This window comes from Equus asinus, chromosome 19 (genome assembly GCF_041296235.1).
Source record: "Equus asinus isolate D_3611 breed Donkey chromosome 19, EquAss-T2T_v2, whole genome shotgun sequence".
NCBI classification, from domain to species: Eukaryota; Metazoa; Chordata; class Mammalia; order Perissodactyla; family Equidae; genus Equus; species Equus asinus.
Window position 1 is genome coordinate 21,260,934 of NC_091808.1, and position 22,793 is coordinate 21,283,726.

At 46.3% G+C, this 22,793-nt stretch overlaps 1 long non-coding RNA gene across 1 annotated transcript in view; it reads right to left on the minus strand.

Moving 5' to 3' along the window:
• LOC139041059 (uncharacterized) overlaps positions 1-22,793 on the minus strand; it is a 72,518-nt gene that overhangs the window by 31,914 nt on the left and 17,811 nt on the right. Inside the window, exon 2 of the long non-coding RNA XR_011495563.1 lies at positions 5,668-5,896. This is a non-coding gene — a long non-coding RNA (uncharacterized lncRNA). The remainder of the gene's footprint in view (positions 1-5,667; positions 5,897-22,793) is intronic.

Sequence of the window (22,793 nt, forward strand, 5' to 3'; positions counted from 1 at the left end):
CAGGGAGTGACTTTCTTCCCCCTTCTTCCTGAGACCTGCTTGTATTTCTCACACCAGAATGATATCTGAGCACTTCTCTTTTTTACATCTCTGGCGTCCCATCTAGGCCAATGGATAGGTCCTCCATCTGATTGGTACAGCGTGGGCCCAGATGTTCTCGCTTGATTTCCCAGCCTGCCTAGCTTCTAGGATGTTGGCGCTTTCAGCTTCTATAGCAAGAGATATGCTTTGCCTTCTAAGATGGTATTCTTACCAAAAATAGTAAAGAGGCCACACAAAATACCACAGCATCCCCAAGTACATGGGCATCATGGTGCACCATTCCAAAATCCTCTACTTGGCGCCACCTCTTTCTCCAGCCATTGTTGCACCAATCAGCAACATGAAAGCTTTGAATGGTTTTGCATGGGCACAATTGCCTCAGCCCTGTTCCTCATACCTCTCACACCCTGCCCTGGCACTGTGTGGTGGGACAGTGGCAAAAACTACATTGTCCTGCAACATATGCACACTGGAAGTTTGGGAAAGTTAATGCACATAGGACCACCTTTGACCAGAGATAATAGGAGGTGATGGATAAATTCTTCTCTATTTTGTCCCCAAGATAAATTCCTCTGAGACACGTGGTACAAGATTCTTCCAGATGTCCAGCAGCACCAAGTACTAGTTGGCTGTAATGGTGGCCAACTCTTTAACATATCTTTGTGTTGCTTTCTGACTTTCCCTATTTCATCCCTCTGTTGTGTTCTCCTGCTCCCTGGGACCACACTCCCAAAGCAACTATGAGTACTCAAGTCTTTGTCTCACACTCTGTTCTCAAGGACCCCAGGCTAAGGTACTGAGGAAAGTTGTTTTTGACTCTTGCAGCCAACACAGTCCTGATTAAAATAACCATATGTTCATGATGATTGCCACCCAGAGTCAACATGGATCTGATCCTATATGTGAGCATTAGTCTAATGGTTAATTTTATGTGTCAACTTGACTGGGCCACTGGTGGGTGCCCAGACTTTTGGCCAAACATTATTCCTGGTGTGTCTGTGAGGAAGTTTTTGGATGGTGTTCACATTTGAATTGATAGGCCAAGTAAAAAAAAAATTGTCCTCTGTAATGCGGGTGGGTCTCATCCAATCAATTGAAGACCTGAATAGGAGAGACTGAGTGAGATGGAGCCCCTCCTGCCTGCTTGAGCTGGGAAACAGGTCTTCTCCAGATTTTGGTCTCCCAGTGAAGCCATGGCTCTTCTTGGGTCTTGAGCTTTCCAGGTTTTAGACTAGAACTTACACCGTGAGCTTTCCTGGTTCTCAGGCCACAAGCTAAGACTAGAACTAAACCATCAGCTCTCCTGAGTGTCCAGCCTGCCTACTGCAGATCTTGGGACCTCTTCGCCTACATAATCTCATGAGCCAATTCCTTCTAATAAATCAATTTCTCTCTCTCTCTTTATACACATACAAGGTATTACTGAGGATTCTCCAGAGAAACACAACCAATAGGAGATTTTACATATATAAATATGTAACATTGTATATATTATATTGAATCAATATATATAGTCTCCTATTGGTTCTATTTTTCTGGAGAACCCTGACTAGTACACATGCACACAGCTCCGAATTCAAATCATCTGCTCTAGAATTAACCAGTTCAGTCCTAATATACCGGGAGCCTATGACCTTTTTGGAGGGTAGACAATGCCAAAACACTATACTCATTCTCTACCATCAGTTTAATGCATGGGAGCAGATGAAGACAATCAGCTGGAAAGAAGTTACCCTCTGTTTGGCGTTGCTGCTTCCTACTGTGATTGATTTTTGTGGAAGTCAATGATTGGTTGGTGTATTAGCTCCCCAAGGCCACCAGAGTACATTACCACAAACTAGGTGGCTTAAAATAATAAGAATTTATTCCATCATTTCCGGAAACTAGAAGTCAAAAATTAAGCTTTCAGCAGGACCGCGCTCCCTCTGAAGGCTCCACGGGAGGATCTTTCTTTGCTTCTTCCTATCTCCTGGTATGTACTGGCCATCCTTGGTGTTCCTTGGCTGTGACAGCGTAACTCCAATCTCTGCCTGTCTTCACATGGCCTTCTTCCCTCTGTGTGCCTCTGGGTCCAAATTTTCTTCTTCTTATAAGGACATCAGTCATTTGATTAGGGCCCAACCTAATCCAGTGTGACCTCATGTTAACTTGATTATATCTGCAAAGGCCCTATTTCCAAATAAGGTCATATTCCCAGGTTCCAGGTGGACGTGAATTTTGGGGAACAGTGTTCGATCCTGTAGAGCTGCTAAGTAGGCTCAGGAGACAATTGGCCATACTCTGCACCTGGTGAGACGAGGACAATGTCGTGGTAAAAAGGAGGAGAGAGGCTCAGGAAAATGCAAATGGAGCCAGGCCCCATTTGGCAATGCTGCTGGTCATAATTCTAGGCTCAGAGGAGTGCTAAGGCTGCGTGCAAGGCCTGTTTATACATGGCTGAGGTGAGACAGTCTTAACAACAGCTTCTTTAGGGAAAATCCCCTGTCCACCCAGGATATAGAGCTTCTGGGATCCTGACTAACGTGTCCTGATGTTCCCCCTGGAGGATACTCACTGTGTCAGCTTCCTAGGGGGCAAGATTAACAATGACTTTCTATTTAGAAAGGTTAGGAGTAAATATTCCCAAATAACTGAGAAAATAGGTAAACAAGGAAAACAGGTGGCCTTTAAGAATGAGTCTTGGCTAGGGCCTAATGGAGACTCTGAGGAATGTCAGAGAACCTTTCAGGGAGGGAGAAGCTTGGCTGAGAGCCAATGACGACATAAGGAGAGAAGACCTCCTGAGAGCATCGGGAGCATTTCCTTCACTCACAGTGAGACCTTGAACAAGTCCTTTCACTCTAGAAATCAGTTTGATTGGAGCAGAAAAGAACTGAGCCATCTCATGACCTGTTGTCCTCTGTTCCATGATTAGAAACTATAATCTCTTTGAAGGCAAGGACCACATCTGTCTTGCTTGCTTTTGGGTCCCCAAGTCTTAGAATACTACATGACACTCAGGAAAATACCCAGTAATTATTCATTGAATGAATGTTAGAATGGAGTGGTTAGATTGAAGAGAGGCTGTCCATTTTCTAAGCACAAATTAGAACCCAGGGACCATGCTTTCCAAAGCGCGGAAAGCATATAAGTGGTGGAAGATTGGATATTCATTGAATAGACATTTTTTAAACACCTACTATGTGGGACACACCATAAATAATGTTGAAGGAACAGAATGATGGGCAACTTGTGGCCTCTGCTTCAATTTGTTAACATCTAATGACGAAAATAAGTTAAACACTCTCAGATAATACAGCTACTTGAGTATAAGATTTCCAAAATTAAGAAATAAATAAAAAATAAAAATTCACATACTATTTGTGTGACGTAGACGAGGAAAAAAAAAGTTACTCCTGATGAGGATAATCAGAGAAAGCTTCATTGAGAAGCAATGCATTATCTTAGGAAACTAATAACCATTTACAATATTGGACCTTAGAATATCTTGGAATTCACTACCTTGTGGAAACATCCAGACTTGAATGTTCATTCTGAATGTTCATTCAAAGGAATGATATTTGAAACACGCTGAGTCCTTAAGTTGGGGGACCTCCTGCACTGCTCTTACTCAAAGTCAAGGTAATGTCCTCTAGGAAAGGTGAATTCCACAGGGTAGTTTGAACAACACTGTAATCTTGAAATGTGCAACACATCTAAAAAACACTGCCAAGGCCACCCATTCCTCTCAGCCCTGGGATCATTGGTTGTAGAATCAACTTAGCCTCTGAAAGATGATAGTCAAAAAATGTTCCTGCGTGAATTGCTTCCATTTGGTGTCTTTAGAAGCTTTCAGAGAAAACTGTCGGCCCTCCCTAATTTGGATGTACATTCCGAAACAGAAATGAAAGGGAATTCCCACAGAGAATTTAAGGGACCACCCACCGTCCCTTAAACCCACTGGAGATTGTTTAAGATCTAGAACTCTCCCTCACCAGCCACAATTAAATCGGGGTTTAGAAGGACCTGGATTCTACTTCCTAGACCACAGCCAGAATACAGTCAGTGGAACCAAGAAAATTATAGTTCAACCATTAGCCACCATGGCTTCTAGTTCTTGTTCATTGGCTGTTTCACTCATCTTACAGACGGGGAGCACTCACAATCTGCTTGGTGCTATGTGAGAGTAGGAAAACCAGCCTGGAAGAAGGGAAAGACTGCATCGGTGATCAGCACTTAGTGTGAACACACATCACTCTTTCAGTTGCAAGAGACAGAGAAACTCTACTCAAACAGACGTAATTGATTTATCACGTAATTGATAAATTCAGGCACGGCTCCACCCAAGTGCTCAAACAGTATCATCAAGAATCTTTTTCTCCCTCATCATCAAAACTCCAAAGCTAAATTTGCAACAGACAAATTTGTGTACTTTATCCATCCCTGAGCCAGTTAGTGTAGCCGGTAAGCACTGACTGGCCAGATATGAATCACGTGACCTCACCCGGACTTCACACACCCTGAGAATGGGAGAGGGATAGTTTCTCAAAGAAAATAAGGCTGATGTTCTAGCGGAAGTAGACAGATAACTGCTGAGAGGCAAGAACAACAGACGTCCACTGTGGAATGTAACAGAGCATTTCAGTCATGGCAGGTCCTGGAGCTCTGAATAGGGCCACTTGCCCGGCGACCTTGGGGTTTCCATCGTTGTTAGGGTGAAGCTTCCTCTGAATCACCTACTTCGACTCTCTCTGCATCATCTGCCTAATGCCATTGTGACTGGGAATATGTATCAACTCTCAATTTCAAGTTCTCAATAGGAAGGACTGGAACCCAGGTGCATCAACAAAACCAGTCTCCTAAAGTCCCTGCCTGCCTCTAGGATGGCAAGGCAGGTCAAGTCTCAGGAGCAGCTACTCCCATTTCAAGGATCCAAAGTCCAAAAAGAGGATCCCAGCCAGACCAGGCCTTTGGGACTCTATACTGGGCATGGCATCACAGCCTCGCTTTCCAACGAACGCACTGGACTCCTTTCTCACATGCTTGCATCAGATGCCAAAGTAGCCCGTCTGCTCTCACTCTCTTATTCCAACTTCTTCCTCCAAATATGAGCAGTTTTTTCCTTCTCCCTTATCCCTCTCAGTACAATTGCATGTTTCCACCCAGAGGAGTGAAGCGGTTTGTTGTTGTTGTTCTTGCCTTTTTCCCCATGCTGTTATTTCAACTGCAATTTGATGTCTTCAAGCATTGGGGAGGGGAAAGGCATATATAATTAGAAAAGTCAGTAATGATACAAAGGTCCTATTTCTGAGGCTTTCTGGATGACTGTTCAAGTCAGAAAAACAATAGTGAGCAGAGGATGGGAACAGAGACAAGGAACGGAAATCATGGAGCAGGGCAAAGCCAAGTCCAAAAGCAGGACTTTACATCTTGCCCAGAAGACAGAGTAAGGCACTCAGGGGGACAGAAGCCAGGGCTGGCATTTCCGGTCACTCTCAGCAGCCGTCCACTTTCCCCACACACTTCATGTGTTCAATCTGCAAATCTGACACATGAGCTTCGGCCCAGCGCCAAGCGCATTCACAGATAAGCAAGACCTCCTCGTGCTCGCCTACCCACCCCTGTGGTCACACCAGCAGGACCGACCTGTAGAGAATCTCTGGAGAGATTGGAGGGCTTGTGCGATGGTGTTTGTCAAGCATCCCTGGCCCCGCGTGGGAAAATTTGCCTGGTTGCTTTAGCCATTCTTCTGTCATTTCAATTCATTGAAGGAAAAATCAGTTAACTTGCAAGAGGTAAAATTCAAAAGTGCTGGTTTCATAATCCAACTTTGTAGATAAACAGAGTCAGATTGTCCCGCGAGTCTTCTCTCACCCTGGGGAGAACAGAGGAAAGTGTATGATGTAAGAAGAGATCTGCCCACAGACTAGCGACCAACCCCGACTTCACAGATGGATTTTTTTTAAGTCATTATGTTCTTAGAGATTGTTTCTACACGGCCCCAGCATAGCAAGTTAAAGAGTAGGGAATTCAGCCAAATCTCCTGATTGTTTTATCATGAAAGTCCAGCTCTAAAGATAGGCACACGCCTTTTACTTCAGGAAAATTCCATTTCATCCAGCAAGGACTTCTTCAGCAGTTAGGGGGTGCCCATACCGTGCTAGTATATATGAGCAGGACAGAAAAAGGTGTCTTCTTACCCCTACCCTCAAGCTGCTCCTAATGTGGTTTCTGTGACAAAGCACAAATGTTGTAGGGTGAGGAGGGGACAGCAGATGCTGCAAATTACAAGAAACTCCTGTGCTCCAAAATTTAACACAAATCAGGCAGATCAAAGAGATCCAGAAAGGCACTTTGATTTTTTTCCCCTTCGACCAGGGAGCCCATTAATCTGTGTTATTGGAGAAGTTACTGTGGGCTGAGCCCAGCTTAGACACTGGGGGTTGGCTTATGAAGGAAAAACCATGACCTGATCCAGGGGGAGTATTCCATCCCACAGTAGTGGGGGACCGCGTAGGAAAATGCAGGCAGGTTGGGAAAATACGAAAGGAAACAAATTAGCTTGCATAATTAGAAACATCTTGAGTTAAGGCAGGATGCTGGTGGGGAGGTGGGGGGATGCTGTGGGTGGTGTGGAGGAGGGGAGAGGGGATGAGGAAAAGAGAAGATTTGGGAAGATTCCTGGAAAAGCCAAAAGTAGAGTTACATGTTTGAGTCCTGTGGAGAATGTGGCTTGGCACAAAGTGGGGAAGTGTCTTCATAGGCTGGGGGAGGAGCCGTGAAGAGGTGAGGAAGGTTGTGTGCATCACACACACGCGAGCTCCCCTTTCTCACTCATCTTCCCTGGGCGGTCTGGAAGCAGAGAGTTGCTCTGTCCTGTTGTGTCCTTTTTCTCACCCTGCCCCTCATAAGATGGAATGGGAACAGAGGCGGATGAGAGCTTGGAAGCCAAGCCTCCAATTTCATGCTGATGTCCGGCTGGGGAAGGAAATCATGAAACCTAATTGCCTCTCAGGACAGTGCTCGTCTGATTTTCCCATGAGGTATCAGAGGGTATTGAGTGCAATTGGTCACAGGGTCGCCAGAGTTTAAAGTCCATCCTGGCTCCGGGTTCCTGCATTACTCTACCTCTGGCAAGAGAGACTGCCTGATCTCAACCAGTAGTCTCAGTCCTGTGCCAAACTCTGAGACCAATTCTGGTTTCTGGCAGTGGTCAACTTTTTGTCTACTCTTGCTGTCTTGCTAGTGCTCCAACTTGACTGCAGCTCTCTTGTCCCCCAGCAATCATGTGCTTGCCTATTTCTGCCTCTGTCTTAAGTCCTACTTTTCTCCTCCATTGCCTCCCTGTCACGTGTATGCATCTTCGGTGTTGGAGAATCAGGCTTGCTTCCCAGTCTCCTCGGGGAGCCTTCCTTGGAGCCCAGTCTCATTAGCAGCTGGGATGCCCTGCCCCTGACCTCTAATTCGCTCACTGCCAGGTTGCCTGAAGCCAGCTTTCGCCTATTCTTACTGATTGCCTGTCCCTTGGACCTCCAGGAACCAAGGTGCCATTCCTTCCTGTAAAGACTCTCTGGATCTTGGTATTGGCTTCCACTTCAGCCAATGGTGCTCCTACCCTCTTGCCTTTTGGAATAACCTCAGATTCATAAATTCTTATTTCTAGATGCTGATTCCTGGCCTTACTCCCTATTCAGAGCTATTGAGTTTCCCTAACGAAGGATCTCTCTGGGGCTCTGATCCCAGCTTTACTTAGTCTTGCCCCTTCCACTGGCCAATGCCTGAGCTATAACAGAGAACCCACTTCGACATCATGTCTTCCACTTCGCAGATGCTCAGTTGCTACAGGACCAAGTTCATCTGATCTTGAGACCAGGTAGAAGAACTTTCCAGCTTGATTGGCTCAGAACCCACTATTCCTATTCATCAACATGATCATTCTCTTGTCTCCCCGAAAACCTACCAGAATTTTACTTCTAATATTCATTCACCTCTCTGATCTTTTTCTTGTATTGAAGTGAGTTGAATGAAAAGGAAAAAAAAATGCTTGCAACTCCTGGAACTTCTTGGGAAGAGATGGGATGAGAACTCCCAGGGCCTCATAGCAATTCTGGGTCAGAAAGGAAGGCTAAGAAATATGCAGGAAGAAGGACTCAAGGCATCAACTCTTGCGGTTCTGTTCCCATGATAGTCCTATGACTTGTGGAATTCCCTCCCTCTGAGTGTAGGATGGACCTATGAGTCTCCTTCAATGAATAGAATATTTAAAAAGTGATGGAATACCACTCCTGAAATTTGGTTGCAAATAGACTGTCTTCTATCTTACATTCTTTTGCTTCCTCCCTTGCTTGCTCTAATGGAAACCAGCTCCCATGTTAGGAACTTCCCTATGGAGAGGCCCACGTGGCAAAAAACTGAAGGAAACCTCGGATCAATAGCCAGCAAAGAACCGAGGCCCTCAAGTCCAGCAGGCTGTGTAGAACTGAATCTTGCCAGCACCATGTGAGTGAGTTTGGAGACGGTCCTTCAGATGAGACTGCAGCCCCAGCTGATACTGTGTTCATAGACTTATGAGAAACCTAAAGGAAGAGGCACCAGCTAAGAAGCACTTGGATTCCTGACCCACAGAAAGTGTGAGACAATAAATATTTGTTGTTTAAAGCAGCTAAGTTTTGGGGTAACTTGTTACACAGCAATAAATATCTAATGCAAGCTTCAGAGGATTGAAGACAAAGAAGACAGAAAAATTGGGCTGCAAACAATTTAGATAACTTCCATCCACCCTAAATCCTCCAGTCCCCTATTTAGCTAGACTTGGAGGAAAACCACACTCATTTCATCAACATATACTTCAGTGTGGCCTCTTTGTGCCCAGTACTGTGACGCGTGCTGTGGAGGATTCAGAAGAAGTTAGGGCCTTTAGGGAATTGAGAGAACGACCATAAGCCACAAGAAATACAAAGGAGGCTCAGCATCACCATTTTGTCCCTAGTTTCCCTGTCCCCAAAACTCATGAAAATCCCTCTTAAATTCTGTGAAAACAATATAAAAAGAAAAGCGGAAAAGAACTTCTATTACAGGGTAGAGTGTTACGGGGCAGCCTGAACTCCACTAGGACTGAGGCCAAAAATTAGCAGGAAGGACTCTATCCACAAGCATGTATTATTTTGTCAAATGCATTCATTTTTTAATTGGTCACCAACATATCAAATCAGGACATTTCACATAAATACCAACTTTCTGTCTTGTCCTGAAATGTCAGAAGACCTGGCCATCTTGGGTCCACACTGCCACGCTGGACCCACTGCCTAACACAAAGTAGACCCTTTCCTCCCCTCTGGTTTGGACATGTGCCATTCATTTTGCCACTGTCCCCACTAAACCCACTTCAATAACTTAAGCTAGCTGGCGTTTCAGTTCACAAACAATGCTTTAAGCCCCTCTCTCTGATTCTTTTTGAGCTGCAGAGTTCTTCACGTCTTCAGTGGTCACTGCAGCCCCAGAGAAAGATAGCCCTGATTCTCTGCCTCTGCGAACATCCTTTGGGCAAAAGCCCACACGTTGGTGCTGAATACACATTCAGCAAGTGTTTCCTTAGGTTTCTACCATTCTCTGGATGGAGAGAACACAATTTTTCAGACTTTGTGAACCTTTTGCAAATCACAAGCGCTTTCCTACACTTTCCCATTATATTGTTGGAATCTTGGGGTGACTCCAGACCTTCTCTCCCATGTCCCAAGCACTGGGCTCAACTAGGATTTACAATAGTGAACAGAAGAAACCAAGCCCAGCTCTTCCAGGGCTTACAGCCCCCTGGCAAACTCAAGATGAATCTGTGTTAGTAAATGTAGTGGCCTGACTGAGATGACCTTTCTAGGCCCTTCCAGGCATAGGAGTCTGTATTGCAGCCCCCTTAAGAGATCCCCTTTCCTTTTCTTTCTTCTCCCTTCTTGTAATTGGACCCAAGATAAGTGGGTCTTTTTGGCTTCGGTAGGAAGCACAATACCCTGAATTCTGGATGAATCCAGGGCCCCGCAGAGCTTTGGAAGAACAGAATGAAGTGAAGGAGTTGTCCAGCGGAAGGTTTGTCTCATCTGCTTCTCTGAAGTGGTTCCTCATAACTTACCCCAGAGAGATTTACCACCCAAGCTCTCAGAGGCCATGAAGAAGGAAGAGAGAAAAGAGGCGTCTAACTTCCCCAAGAAGAAAGACAATGTCTGGGGTAGCACGGCCCACTGGTCTCCGAGGATAATTCATGCTGTCCTCATGCGCGTTGGACTCATGGTCTGGCTCTGACCTCTGAAGGATGGCTCTCAACCAACGGTTTCCAGAGGAAGCAGAGGCTGAAGCCGGGGAGGATCTTGGCCAGGGCCACAGCCATGACCTCAGACTCTTCAACTGCACCTGAGTACACATTTCCAGGGGAGATGTGCTCTCCACAGAGGACCAGCAGCTCTGGCCCACGGGTCCCTGTGAGATCACCCCAGCTGGTCTAGATTACCGTGTGTGACACACACACGCACATGCACACTTTTTTTTAAAGCCCAGAACACAGAATCCTCTTTTTTTATTCTTGATTCCGTACCCTGACCTTCTGGTAAGTCAACTTTTTTTATGTAATTTGCTCTTCTTCTTACCTAAAATTTTTCCATACTGAATTTGCTGAGCAGCCAACACATTCATAAAAGCACACAGGCAAGCTGAGCTCACTTCCTCAGCCAGCTTCACACCTGAGCCGAAAGAAGGCATCAGGTCCTCAAAACTGAGCTGCTTTCCTGACAAAGAAATAACTTCCTTTAGCCAAGGGAGCACATGCCTGATCTCTGGATCTCCTCTCCTTTGTCCTATTCTTTCCCCATTCTTCTTTCTCTCTCTTGAATTTTAGCTTCCAATAAAGTCGGATGCTAAAGCCCAAATAAGTGGAGGAGGTCTCATGTCTTCTCAGCTGGACAGTCTCAGCTCACCCAAGCACACAGCCTTCACACATAATGTTTGCACATTGGGTTTGCTGCCTGCTGCGCTGATTTCTCTCTCTCTCTCTCCTTATAAACCAGGGGCTGAAGGTAAAAGAGAAAGTTTGGATCATATTCAAATCACAGAGTGCAAAAGACTGGTTTCAAAAGAAAAAGGAGAAAACAAGAGACCTAGCCCTCTTTTTCTTTTTTCTTCTTAAACTTCTTTATTCTTAAAAGCCCTTTACTTTTAAAAGACTTTTGGTTTTTTGCTTCACCAAACTCCAGTGTGAGAAAACAATAAAAGAACACACATGTTACTCAACTATCCAGCTTTATGTCGATGAGCTTGTGTTTATTATGCCACGTCTTCTAATGATGAGGAGAAACAAAAACTGACACAGAGAAAATGCTCACCCAGCTCTATTTCTAAAGAGAAATCTCTCTGTATCAGTCAGCGTACAACTAATAATAATGAAAATCACACCTGAGTATCTAAAACAGAGGGATTTTAGTGCAGGAAATTAGTTACCCAGGTGATGGAAGAGATGAGAAGGCAGACAAGAGACAATGAGGCAAATCAGAGCATAGCAACAGCAGGATACAGCTAACACACCTAGGCTACAGGGGCAAAGGAAGAGAGAGAGTTATCAGAACCCAATGGCTGGGGCCACCGGACAGAAGCTGGAAACACAGCACACCTGTCAGGTAGGATCTGGAGTCTGGGAAGACAGGCAGCTACCACTGGAGAAACCACCCAAGACTGAGAGGGGGAAGGAGAAAGAACACAGCTTCTCTTCCCTCCCTCTTATCTCCATCCAGTCCCTTCTACCAGCTGAACCCAACTGGAAGCCAGCTGAATCCAGGAGCCTGGGCAATGCACCCTGAAAATGGTCAGCCCCTGAGGCACCAAGCAGAGCTGAGGAACACAAGAGATGCAGCTGAAGATGAACAGGCTTAGGATCCACAAGTGTGCTTCCCACTTCTCCCTCTGCTGTATTCCCACTACCAACATCCCCGCCTAACCACTGAACACTCGGATGTAACTTCTAAAGGGGTTGGAGAATGGGACTGCAAGGAAAGCTGCCATGGGAGTAAAGCTCAAATTCACCCCCAAATTCAGCTCTACCAAGCTCTAAACTTGGGCATCTTTCCCCTAATCGCTAGAGCTGCCACCCTCTCTAGTCTGTGTCCAGTCCTAGGATACGGGAAATGCAATGAGTCTCAGGCAGAGCACGGAAAATCACTGCAGACCTACATCAGGGAGCATTAAAACTGAAGCTGGATAGAAGTGTGTCCTCACATGGAGGCAGAGGACTCAGTCCCATTCCCTACCAAGAGCACTGACTCGCCACGTGAGAGGACACGGGGTGGGGAAGAGGTAGTGGGGATGCTCCTGGATGTCCTCTGAATGCTCCTGTTGAGCTTGTTCAGCAACCAGGCCTTGCCAGACATGTGCCTCCCATGCCCTCCGTGCACACTCCCACCCCCCAAGGCTGGCACAGAGCCTCTAGAGACAGAAGCATCAGAAGATTGCTCTGTTCAGAAAGACTCATTAAAAAACCCATGAATTTGCTCTTAAATAATCCACTCAGGATGGAATTCAACAAATCACAACTAAATCCTCCTTTTGGCAAAATGTTTCCATCTTAATTACAACTTCATTATTGCTTATATTACCGCACATGTCTTTCTCTGCCCTTAAAAATGGAGGAGGAGGAGAGAAGCGAAAATATAATATAAACATAGGAATGGAAAATTACCCCAGCAAAGTATAATGGCTAAACAATGACTAAGGGGGCTGTAATATGCATCAACACGGATCCATGGATGTAAACAGTGCGATGCGAACGGGAATGATGTGGATGAGCTAGACAGGGAGGACGGATTTAGGCTGAGGCAGAGTTTCCTCTCCTTGGGGGTGGGGGTAGGGCACAATTAGGAGGCTGAGACAGCTGGGTCCTTTCACCTTGGACTGGGAGGCCCTGACTGGGCCGAGAATGGGCACAGCTCATATAGCCCAAGCACTTTATGATTTACTTAACGAGGCTGGAAGAGAACAGTTAAGCAGGATCTGAGGCTGGGGATCCTGAGGCAGCCTGCCTTGCTTCATCGTTATTGTGTTGTCACCTGAGGCAAAGGATTTACTCCCTTAGAACCTCAGATTCCTCATCTGTAAAATGAGATAATTCACTCAGAGAATATTTGTTGAATATCTACTGTTCCAGATGCTGGGAATACAATGGGGGGTGAGGGGATAACATGCTTGCTCTCAAGGAGTTCATCCTCTGGCGGAGGGAGAAAGAGAATGCACAGGTTAACAAACAAATATAGAATATGGTGATGGTGACTGCTGTAGAGAGAAATAAAGCCAGGGAAGAGGGAGAGCGATAGCGGAAGGGAGCCAGCTATTTATAGAGTGGTCAGGAAAGAACTCTCTGAGCACGTGACATTCAAACAGATCTGGAAAGGAAGCAGAGGGGAGAGCCACAGGGTCTATGTGGGGAGGGCGTTCCAGGCAGAGGGAATAGCAGGTGTCTTCAGAGCCTATTGTGTGGGCATAATATAAGGCATTAGCACAGCTCCTGGCATACAGTAAGCACTTAATAAATGTTAGCTATTATTTTTAATCATAAGTGGAACATCCATAAAGCACATTTTGCTCAAGGTAGAGCAGCAAGAACTGAGAGGATCAGCTGATCTCCTCAGTGTTGGATCCTTGCTCTTCCCCCAACCTGTATCCCATTCTTCTGCTTATAAAGACAGATGGAGCTCTCAGCTTTCAGTTATCCACAAAATAAAAGGGGGCAAAACACTTGATAACCCAAACCAGCAGATAACCCAAAAGCCTCTCCACATTTGTGCAAAAGATGTACTTGCCTAGTTGTGTCTTATTCACTCTAGTATCTACAGGAGAGTCATGTGGTACAGAAGTCAGTATCAGATGTCAAGCATTCAATTCCTGGTTATGTGATATTAGATAAGTCTCTTAGCCTCTCTGAGCTCACAGGGTCATTATGAGGATCAGATGCAATGGTGTCTGTGGGGCCCTTTGTGAACCACACAACTGCATTTGATTATTGCTTTATAATGAAAGCTGAGTGAATCTTCTGAGCTCACAACCACTGTTGTGGTGGGACATGGCCCACCCACATTTTGGATGACTAGGAGACACAAGTCTGAGACCAACACTTGTCCCAAGGAAGTCATATAAAGCCAATCAGAGTCACAAAGGGACTCTTCTGTTTTTAATACTCCCTGGGATGAAAGTTGATGGCATTTGTTTAGATTGGCATTGAAAGAGAATCATTCTGTTGTGAATCCAAGTTGCTTAGAAAAGAGTTGACGACCCTGCCAATAATCTGATGAGAAGAGGCACACATTGCAGGGGATAATGGTGGGGGCATTTCTCACACTTTCTACCGGGATATAGACCACAAAATTAAAGCCCTAAGCAAGACATGACTTCATGGGAGACTCAGTTCAATGCTAGGATGAGTAAGACTTTCAGGAACTGCACATGAAATTCTTAATGTAGAGATTCAGAGAGAGCAGGATGCTCCCTCAGTTGTCCTTCCTTGTTTTAGAATCACTGAATTCCAGGGCTGAACGAAATGAAGAGGTCTCTGCAAGTGAATCCTTGTAGGTCCTGGGGCTAAAAAGAAACAACAAATAGATGTTATGGAAAGAATCACTGGGGCTCTATTCATTAAGGACAGTAACAGTTCCGTAACAGCCCAGGCTATTTTTGGGAATAGGGCATTGGGCCAAATAGGGTCTGCTCCCAAAACTCAATTTACTAAAAATTACTGGCAGAAAAAGGGACAGAGAAGGGTAAAGAAGACTCATTTAAAATTCCTGACTCTCCTCAAGTTTCTTTCAAAACAGCAAACACCTGATTGAATTCAGTTTGGTCAGGTTAGATTGGGTTGATCACTCACATAGTCGTTCATGGTCAGAAGTTCAAAGAGTGGCTCAATGGGTATCTGACAAAGTTGCAAGTGAGCTCTCCACTCAAGCTTGAAATCAACCTGAAGCCAATGGAGTTGGGGGAGGCCATGGTGGAGTAGAGAAGGGACATGTAAGTCTCCCAAGAATAGTGCTTTCAGGAATTCTGAAGTCTCCCCAGTGCTTCTGAAGATGCATGTTCTCACATTAAATTCCAATTCCCATAACTCTCAGGCAAGAACCTAGCCCTCTTTCTATTGATCAAACAGAGGGGGATACTTATGTTACAAAGCCCAAGCTTCAACCCAACTTGCAGCAAGCACTGGTATCCCATCCAGGAGATAAGAAGGAGGAGAAGATGATGCCAGGGAACATGCCACCACGTTCTCCAAAGACCAGGTACAATCAAGCCTAGTTGTCCTGGACAGGCAATGTGGCCATAGTGTGACTGTCACAAACATGTTCCTCTGAAGGAAACAACATCATCTAGATTCTAGATTTTTTCTTCCTAACCTTCCCACCATCCTGGGAGCATCTCCAGTAGCTAATAGATGGTCAATGGTATCTTTAGTAAGCATGAGCATTCTGGATTATTTACTTATTGAGGAGAAAGTGTATGGAAGAGAAACAAGAAGAGTAAAGAGAAAGAAAGAGGGAAAGAGAGAGGAAGGGAGGAGGAAAAGGGAGAGAAAAAATAAGGTAGAGAATGATATAAAGGTTGCCTTATGTTGCATAAAAAATGTGAGATTAGAAATCTGAACGGAGTTCAAATACTACTTTAGTGACTAAAGAGTTTTTATTCCATCCTAGTTGAAAATTAAGTGAACAAATAAAATGAATGGATTCCCATTGTCAAGCAAGCAGGTAGACATAGAACTTCTGGCTTCATTCCCATCCCTTCCGAGGGGCTGTCACTTTCTCTACCTCAATCACTGTTCCCTCTGTAGTTTTGTCCACTTATCAGCGTTATTCAAATAGCACACAGGACAGAGCCAAGTCCTTATGTATCTACGGCAGACAAGGAGATAGTGGACAATATTTGGAAAGGGTAGTTTGCAGAAAGAAAACTATTGATTGACTATCGATTGACTTAATATTGGAGTGTCTCATAGCTTAAATGTATAAAAGAGGCAGTGCCCATTACGTATCACTAATTAAATCGAGCTTGTTTTACACTCAAAGATTTTTTTAAATAATCAATCACTTTGGAAACTAAAAAATAAATACAGACAAAATACACTCTTTGAGAGCCAACTCCACTCTGAATTTTCAGGAAACCCAAATTTGGGTTCGAGTCCCTGCCTCACCCTTTTCTTACCATATGACTTTGAACAAAAGAATCAAATTTTTCATCTGAAGAATGGACCTAATAAGATACTTCCTATAGGATTATCTTGAAGATGAACACCTTCTGGTCCAGTTGTGTGCTACAGAATTGGTATGTAGACAGTGGGAGCTAGAACTATGATTACTGTGATTTGGGTGAATTTGTGGATAATTATCTCACAAACAAACAGATCACAGGGATCACGGGACTGTGAATAAAAGCACATGGTACTAGCTGAGTGAGCCCCCATGAAGTCAGCTCCACCACATAGCAGATGGTGAGGCGGCTAAGGGACAGCCTCAGGACAAATGCCTGGACACTATCTGCCATAGGAAAGAGGTAAATTCCTTAACCTTTCTGTCCCTCAGTTTCCTCATCTTTGAAATGGACTAATAATAGTACCTACTTCATAGAGTTAGACTAAAGATTAAATGAGATCATCCAGGTAAGATGTGCAAAATGCCTGGTACACAGCAAATGCCGAAAAAGGTTAGTTATCTATTAAGATATGGCCCAACTCTCAGCCAGGATCTGGCTAAAAGAATAGAGTTTTTTTCATGTAAAGCCAGTGCATCTATTTCAACTCATTTTTTTTCGTTTGGCGGGGGGATTGCTTATGAGTTCAGTGGGTTTGACTGGAGAAACTAGCTGTGTCTCATGATCAGTTGGGGAAACCCTGGTGATAGAGTGGGAAAAACCTGGTACTAGTCACACTTGGGGATTGGAGGCTGGGCCATGTGGTACTGCAAATTTTTTACCTGACATGATATTAGGTTCTTGATCTGTATAAAGAGAGTAATAATATCTGCTTTTAAGAACTGTTGGAAAATGATTGGAGAACCACTTGAAGGTTTTGGTGCATAGTTGGTTCACACATGTCTGTTGAATTGATTTTATCGGAAAGACTCAGACAACTGGGGAGCAGTGGAATTCTAGGAAGCAGATGGCCAGGTTGAAACGCCACTGAGTGGTAAGAACACTGACTGTCTTCATTCTATGCAGTGCGAGGTGGTCTGGCAAGGAGAGAGAATTTCTATGCTAGGCACTCATTTTTGCAGTCCTTGGCAAAGTTGCATAAAATAACCAGGTCTTTTTAGTGCAATTGCCCTATGATCCATACTAAATGTGGTGCATGTTCCTATGGATTAAAAACACACAGAGCTTTCTCAGCATCCCTCCCACAAGGAGATCTCCTAGTGTGGTGAAGGAAGATTCAATTCAATAAGGAAATCCTTGGTTTCTCTGGCCTCCGTTGCTCCTCCTTTCTGTTCTGGTTCAGCTACCATTTATGTATCCATCACAACAAAACAATGAGTTAGATACACTCCTCATTCCCATTTTTATAGATAAGAGAACCAAAACTCAGAGAGATTGAGAAACAAACACCAAATCTCAAAGCTAGTAAGTAAGAGAGCTGGGATTTGAACCTCTATCTTCAGATGCTGTGTTTTTGCCTCCAGAACCACAGCAGCTTCAAGTACGCCAGCCCAGCCTGTGAATACATATGGTGGGGCTGGTCCAAGAAGCCAGCGCTGGGGCCCTGCCAGGAAAGGTATGGATGTGGGCTGGAGTCTTCTCCCACTGTGACTCTGCTCATTCCTAAAATTATTCCAAAGGGAGCTGAAATAGCAAAATTGGGAGGCTGCCCGGCTATGTCTGAATTCTATAAATTAGGGCTTTATTTGAATCACTATTTTGTTTTCCAAAAAAAAATTATGAAAAGAAATTAAGAAGCCAGCCTAGAGGAACTTAGCGCCCTTTGTTGGTGTTTCTCTCGGAAGCTTATAATGAGCTCATAAACACTAATGAGGAATGCTCCGTGGCTCCCAGCGGGGCTGAGCCAAACCAGCCGCATTAGAGGACAGAATTCCACCAGGGCTGGGAATACACACGCCCACCCACCCCCAAGGGGCTGGCCTGTTTGAAGCAGAAGGAGCACCGCCATCTGCTTTGTCAGCTCCCACACTTGCCGGCATGTCCCCTCTCCACAGCAGTCTCGCTGACCTAGATTATTTCCCCTGGGATGATGGCTCCCAAGGCCTCTTTGAACAGTCAGCCCTGGGAGTTTTGAGCTCTCCCTAGGCTTGGTCAGTAGGTTTGTGCTGAGTACCCATTACTGTGCCCAGAACTTAGTGAGGAGCTGTGAGAAGTGGCTCCCCATGTGCTGCCTCTGGTCTCGTCATCCTACCATTTAGCAGCTTCCACAACATGGCCCTAAAGCAACTGTATCAACCACAATCCCAGTAGGAACGAGGAGTGTGTAGGCTGGGATGCAGCAAAGAATTCAAAGAAAGGGTTATCTACAAGGTGGAGCAGGGTTAAGGGACGTCAACAAGGGATGGTGACGCCTTCTGCTCTGACAATATCCAACATAAGGAGCCATCGCTACTCCTGGGCCGACAGGGACAGGCGCAGGGGGCAGCTCCAAGCACCCTGGCTGTAAGAGAGGGCTGCTGTCCCGGCAACCTGGCATGGGGGAAACTAGGGAAGATATCCCCTGACCTCCTCTTCTTCCCTCAGCCCCAACCAGGAGCCAGCAGGCCAGGGAGCCCATTGTGCAGTGGAGGCAGCCTCCGGGGCACAGAGCAGGGCAAGGAAGTGGAGCACCAGACTGGAGGGGGCAAAGGAGAACACCCAGCTAAACAGCTCTCCTGCCTTGTCTCCTAAGGCTTGCTGACGGCACCTGAGGATTCAGGCAAGCGTGAGGACCACGCCTACAGCCAGCTGTTGCCTCTGCCTGGTGCTTCCTCAAACAGATCTATCCATACCTGTATCAACACATTACCCACTTTTCAGACTTGATGGTAAAGGCCCAGTTCTCCTCGGAATGCTCTCTGAGCAGTCCAGTCTCGTAGTCAGCCTTGTGTTGGAGGCATTTCTACACTTCCTTAAGGCCGCCAGTCATCTCCATAAGCTAGTTGAAGAAAACGACCATGACCAGTACGTCCTGTGCTTTGCACAGAGCAGATGCTTCTCCAGTGTGTACGGGAAGGGTGGGTCAAGGGTGCAAGGGTGGAGAAGTAAGGTCATCCCCATGCCCTTGAGGCCCTAGACTGTTCCACGCATGTAATTAGTGGCTTGTAGGTAAATGACTCAAATCAGGAAAAAGATAGGCCCACCACAAATTTATGGCCCTGAGTTTAATAAGAAATATCTTCTATCCTCTGCCTGGTGGCTTGAGGGATGAAGGGAATATGGAAGTTGATCTAAGTCCCTAGGGATCTGGAAGGACACACACACACACACATTGACCGATGTAACTTTTTCACTTTGTAGAGCATGTAAAAATACCAAGGTATCCACCCTAGAACATTGTTTAGAAATCACTAGAAGTCTTGGTCTACAGCCTCCCTCTCTCTACAGCCATTGCAGCAGTCATTCAAAGAGGGAGGGGGCAAAGGAAGGGGGAGAGAGAAATGTAGATAGAAGCACCTCGCACGGGGCTGGCCCTATGTTCTACTAACAATATCTCGTTTAAATTTATTCCTCACAGTCCTGAGAGGTAGTGTTCCCAATTTATAGATGAAGAAATTGAGACTCAAAAGAAGCAGTTTCCCAAGGTCACTGGCCTCCCAGCTCAGCCAGAATCAGTGAGGAGTCCGACATCCGCAGGTGCACGGTGCTCCTCAGACGTCGGTCCCTGCTTTTCCGTGGGACGAGGCCTCAGGTCCCCAAAACTGCAGTTCTTCCCATTGGTCTCAATGTTAGGCTTAAGAGACGAAGAGCTCTCTCTGCTTCTACAGGCGGGAGCCTTACCCACAGGGATAATGGCTGGTGGCAGACAGCCAGCTCGATGCACTGAGACACGATGCCAATCGGGAACCAGGAGGAACAGACAGAGGCAACCTAGGGTTTCCAGGATCAGTGCTGTCACTGGATAAGGGTCCCCTCCCCAGTGGGGTAAAGAGGACTGAAGTGTCCTGAGCCCTGGAAATGCCCCGACCTGCCCTAGGAGCAGAGGGCTGGGCTTTGAGGCCACTCTCTCTGGGAAGGGCCTGGAGATTTCACATGGACTTCTGGGAAATCGCTACATTTTCATCACTGTCCTCCACTTTCCTGTACAGTACCCTTCCTTCTGGCAAAGTCTCTCTCACATGCTGGAGCTGGTTGACGAGAGACTGAGTGTGTGAAGAAGGAGACGCAAAGGAAAGGATGGAGAATGAAATGGTCTGCATATATGTAAGGGACTGATAGGCAAATCCTAGGCAAAGCCTTGTGCAAAAGTCTTCCCTTGGGGGGACCTGCTCCCTCTGCCTGCTCTACCCTCTCCTGGGAATTGTAACCTGGGCATGTCTCATCCACATAAAAACCAGTCTGGCTTGGTCTCTTGAAAGAGAAGGTCGAGGCCAAAACCGCCACTGGACTGAAGGGGTTAAAGTCCTGTGCGCTATCTGGCCAGAATGAGTTAATAAGTTTCTTTGTTTAAAAAAAAAGTAGCCAAGAAGATAAGGGAGAAAGTGAGTGGAAGAATTTCCAGAAAGAGAGCTATGTGCGAGACGTGTCTGAAGTGTGTGCCTCCATGGGATGGGAGCGTGTGTGAGCAGGAGTGTGTGTGTGAGCATACACACACATGCACTGGTGTACACGTCTATCTGTGCACGTCAGTTAGCGGGTGGCTGGGGAGAAACGCAGGGGTGGGGTAGGAAGAGCTGACAAATTGAGGCACAAAACTGCTAACTCCAGAGAAAGGGGGACCCTCTAACGCCTTCTGGCCTGCTTCCACTTAGCTTTCTCCTTGGTCGTCTTCATTTCTGTCTTAGGTTTCCATAAACACTACAGTTATTTATTTTATTTTTGTTTGAAATGTTAAACAAGGCCCGAAAAGAAAAGCTGTTGAGGCAACTCGTGGCGTCTCCAGAAGGCAGCGGCACCACAAGCATTTTCTACAAAGGCTTGGCGAGGTTGCCTCTCCCCGCGTGTTTCACCCTGGGTCTCGATGGAGGCCCCCACGGACCCCTGCTCTGGCGCAGGGCCCTGAGCATCCCCGGCTCCTTAATCTGACCCGTTTCTGTGCCCAGAGTGTAGATCCTACCCCTCCCCCTCCCCCTCCGTGGAGAACTTCTCATCTGGAAGGGTCTCTCTCCGAGCTGACAGAATGATTAATAATTCTCACAAAATCAGCAACACTCAGAATAGCGCCCAGCATTCTCTGAGTGCTCCAGGTATGAGGAGCTGTCGCAGATGAGGGCGAGGAACGCGTATGGACTCATCTCACCCCCAGCCCAGGCCTACGTGATCACTGCTACTATTATTCCCATTTCACAGATGAGGAGCTCAAGGCCTGGAGGAGTTAGGAGACTTGACTATAAGAGACAAGGCCAGCAGTGCTGGGCCTAGGGTGAGGCCAGTGAAGGGCCTTGGGCACAAAATTTGAGGGGGGTTACAAAAAACTCAGTAATCAAGATAAATATTTTAACGCATTTTTTTTGAAAATCCAAATTAATGCAAAAAAACCCGTGCTGAACAGCATATCCAGATTTTAAATAAAGACAGGCCACTAGGTTCAATCCAGTCTCTCTGTAGCCCTTCACCTCCGTGCTCTGCTGCTTTATTGAGCGTTTATTTAGGGCCCAGGATGCACCAGCAGGTCCCCACTTCTGCCCAAGTCAGCGCTCTCATTCATTCTTGTAGGCGCCCGCGCAGGTGTTGCAATCCTCACGGAGGAGATGGGAGAGGGCAGACTGAGGGCAGGGTTTCTAGTGATCTGCTCCTGGTTTGTTTGTGTTCGCTTCTGCCATTAAGGAGCAAACCCAGTAGAACCTCAAGCAGGATTTGATCCCAAGGTCCCTCTGAATCCAGTGCTCTTCCCATGAGCTCACAGCTGCCCCCAGTTCCTGGGTCTCCTCTCCCTCCCCAGCTAGGAAAGGAATCTGATAGGCAGGAGGGGGACCTCTTGGGAGCATAGGAATTTGCCCTATGGACCTCTTGGGAGTGTAGGACTTTGCCCCACGATGGGGAGGAGACTGCAGGGGAGGTTACGGTTCCAGGCAGGTCAGTTCTGACAAGCAAACTTCTGCAGCCTCAGCCACCCCTCCCCGGAGATACCTCATGCTCAGCCACGCCAGTCGTCCTGTGCCAGCCCCGCTCTTGCAGAGCGCCAGTGCAGACGTACAAAAGACCCTTCTCCTTTCCAGTTCATCACCAGACTTCCCAGGGCCTCTTCGCTCACCAAGACTTCCCCTCCTGCTCCTTCCTGATGTAGCAACACACAAGACCCTGGCGTGCACATGCAGGAGCCTCCCCCCTACTCCCAGCCCAGTTCCTCTAGGGAGGGAGCCACCAGCTTGCAGCGAGGCACAGGGAAACATGGAGGGAGGGGGGAGACCCCAGAGCCAGAAGCCAGCTCTTGAAGAATAGAAATGGAATGCTGCTGCAGCCATCCCCAAATTCAGGCCACTGGAACCACCATGGTGTGGCATAGACACCTGGTTGACTGCACTCTCTCGATTTGCCAGAAGCAACATTTTGGCAGATTTAAGGCAGATGTGGAGGGGATTCTAAAAGGGTCAAGGAGGTGGGGTCAGCCAGCAGTCATCTCTGTCAGCCTC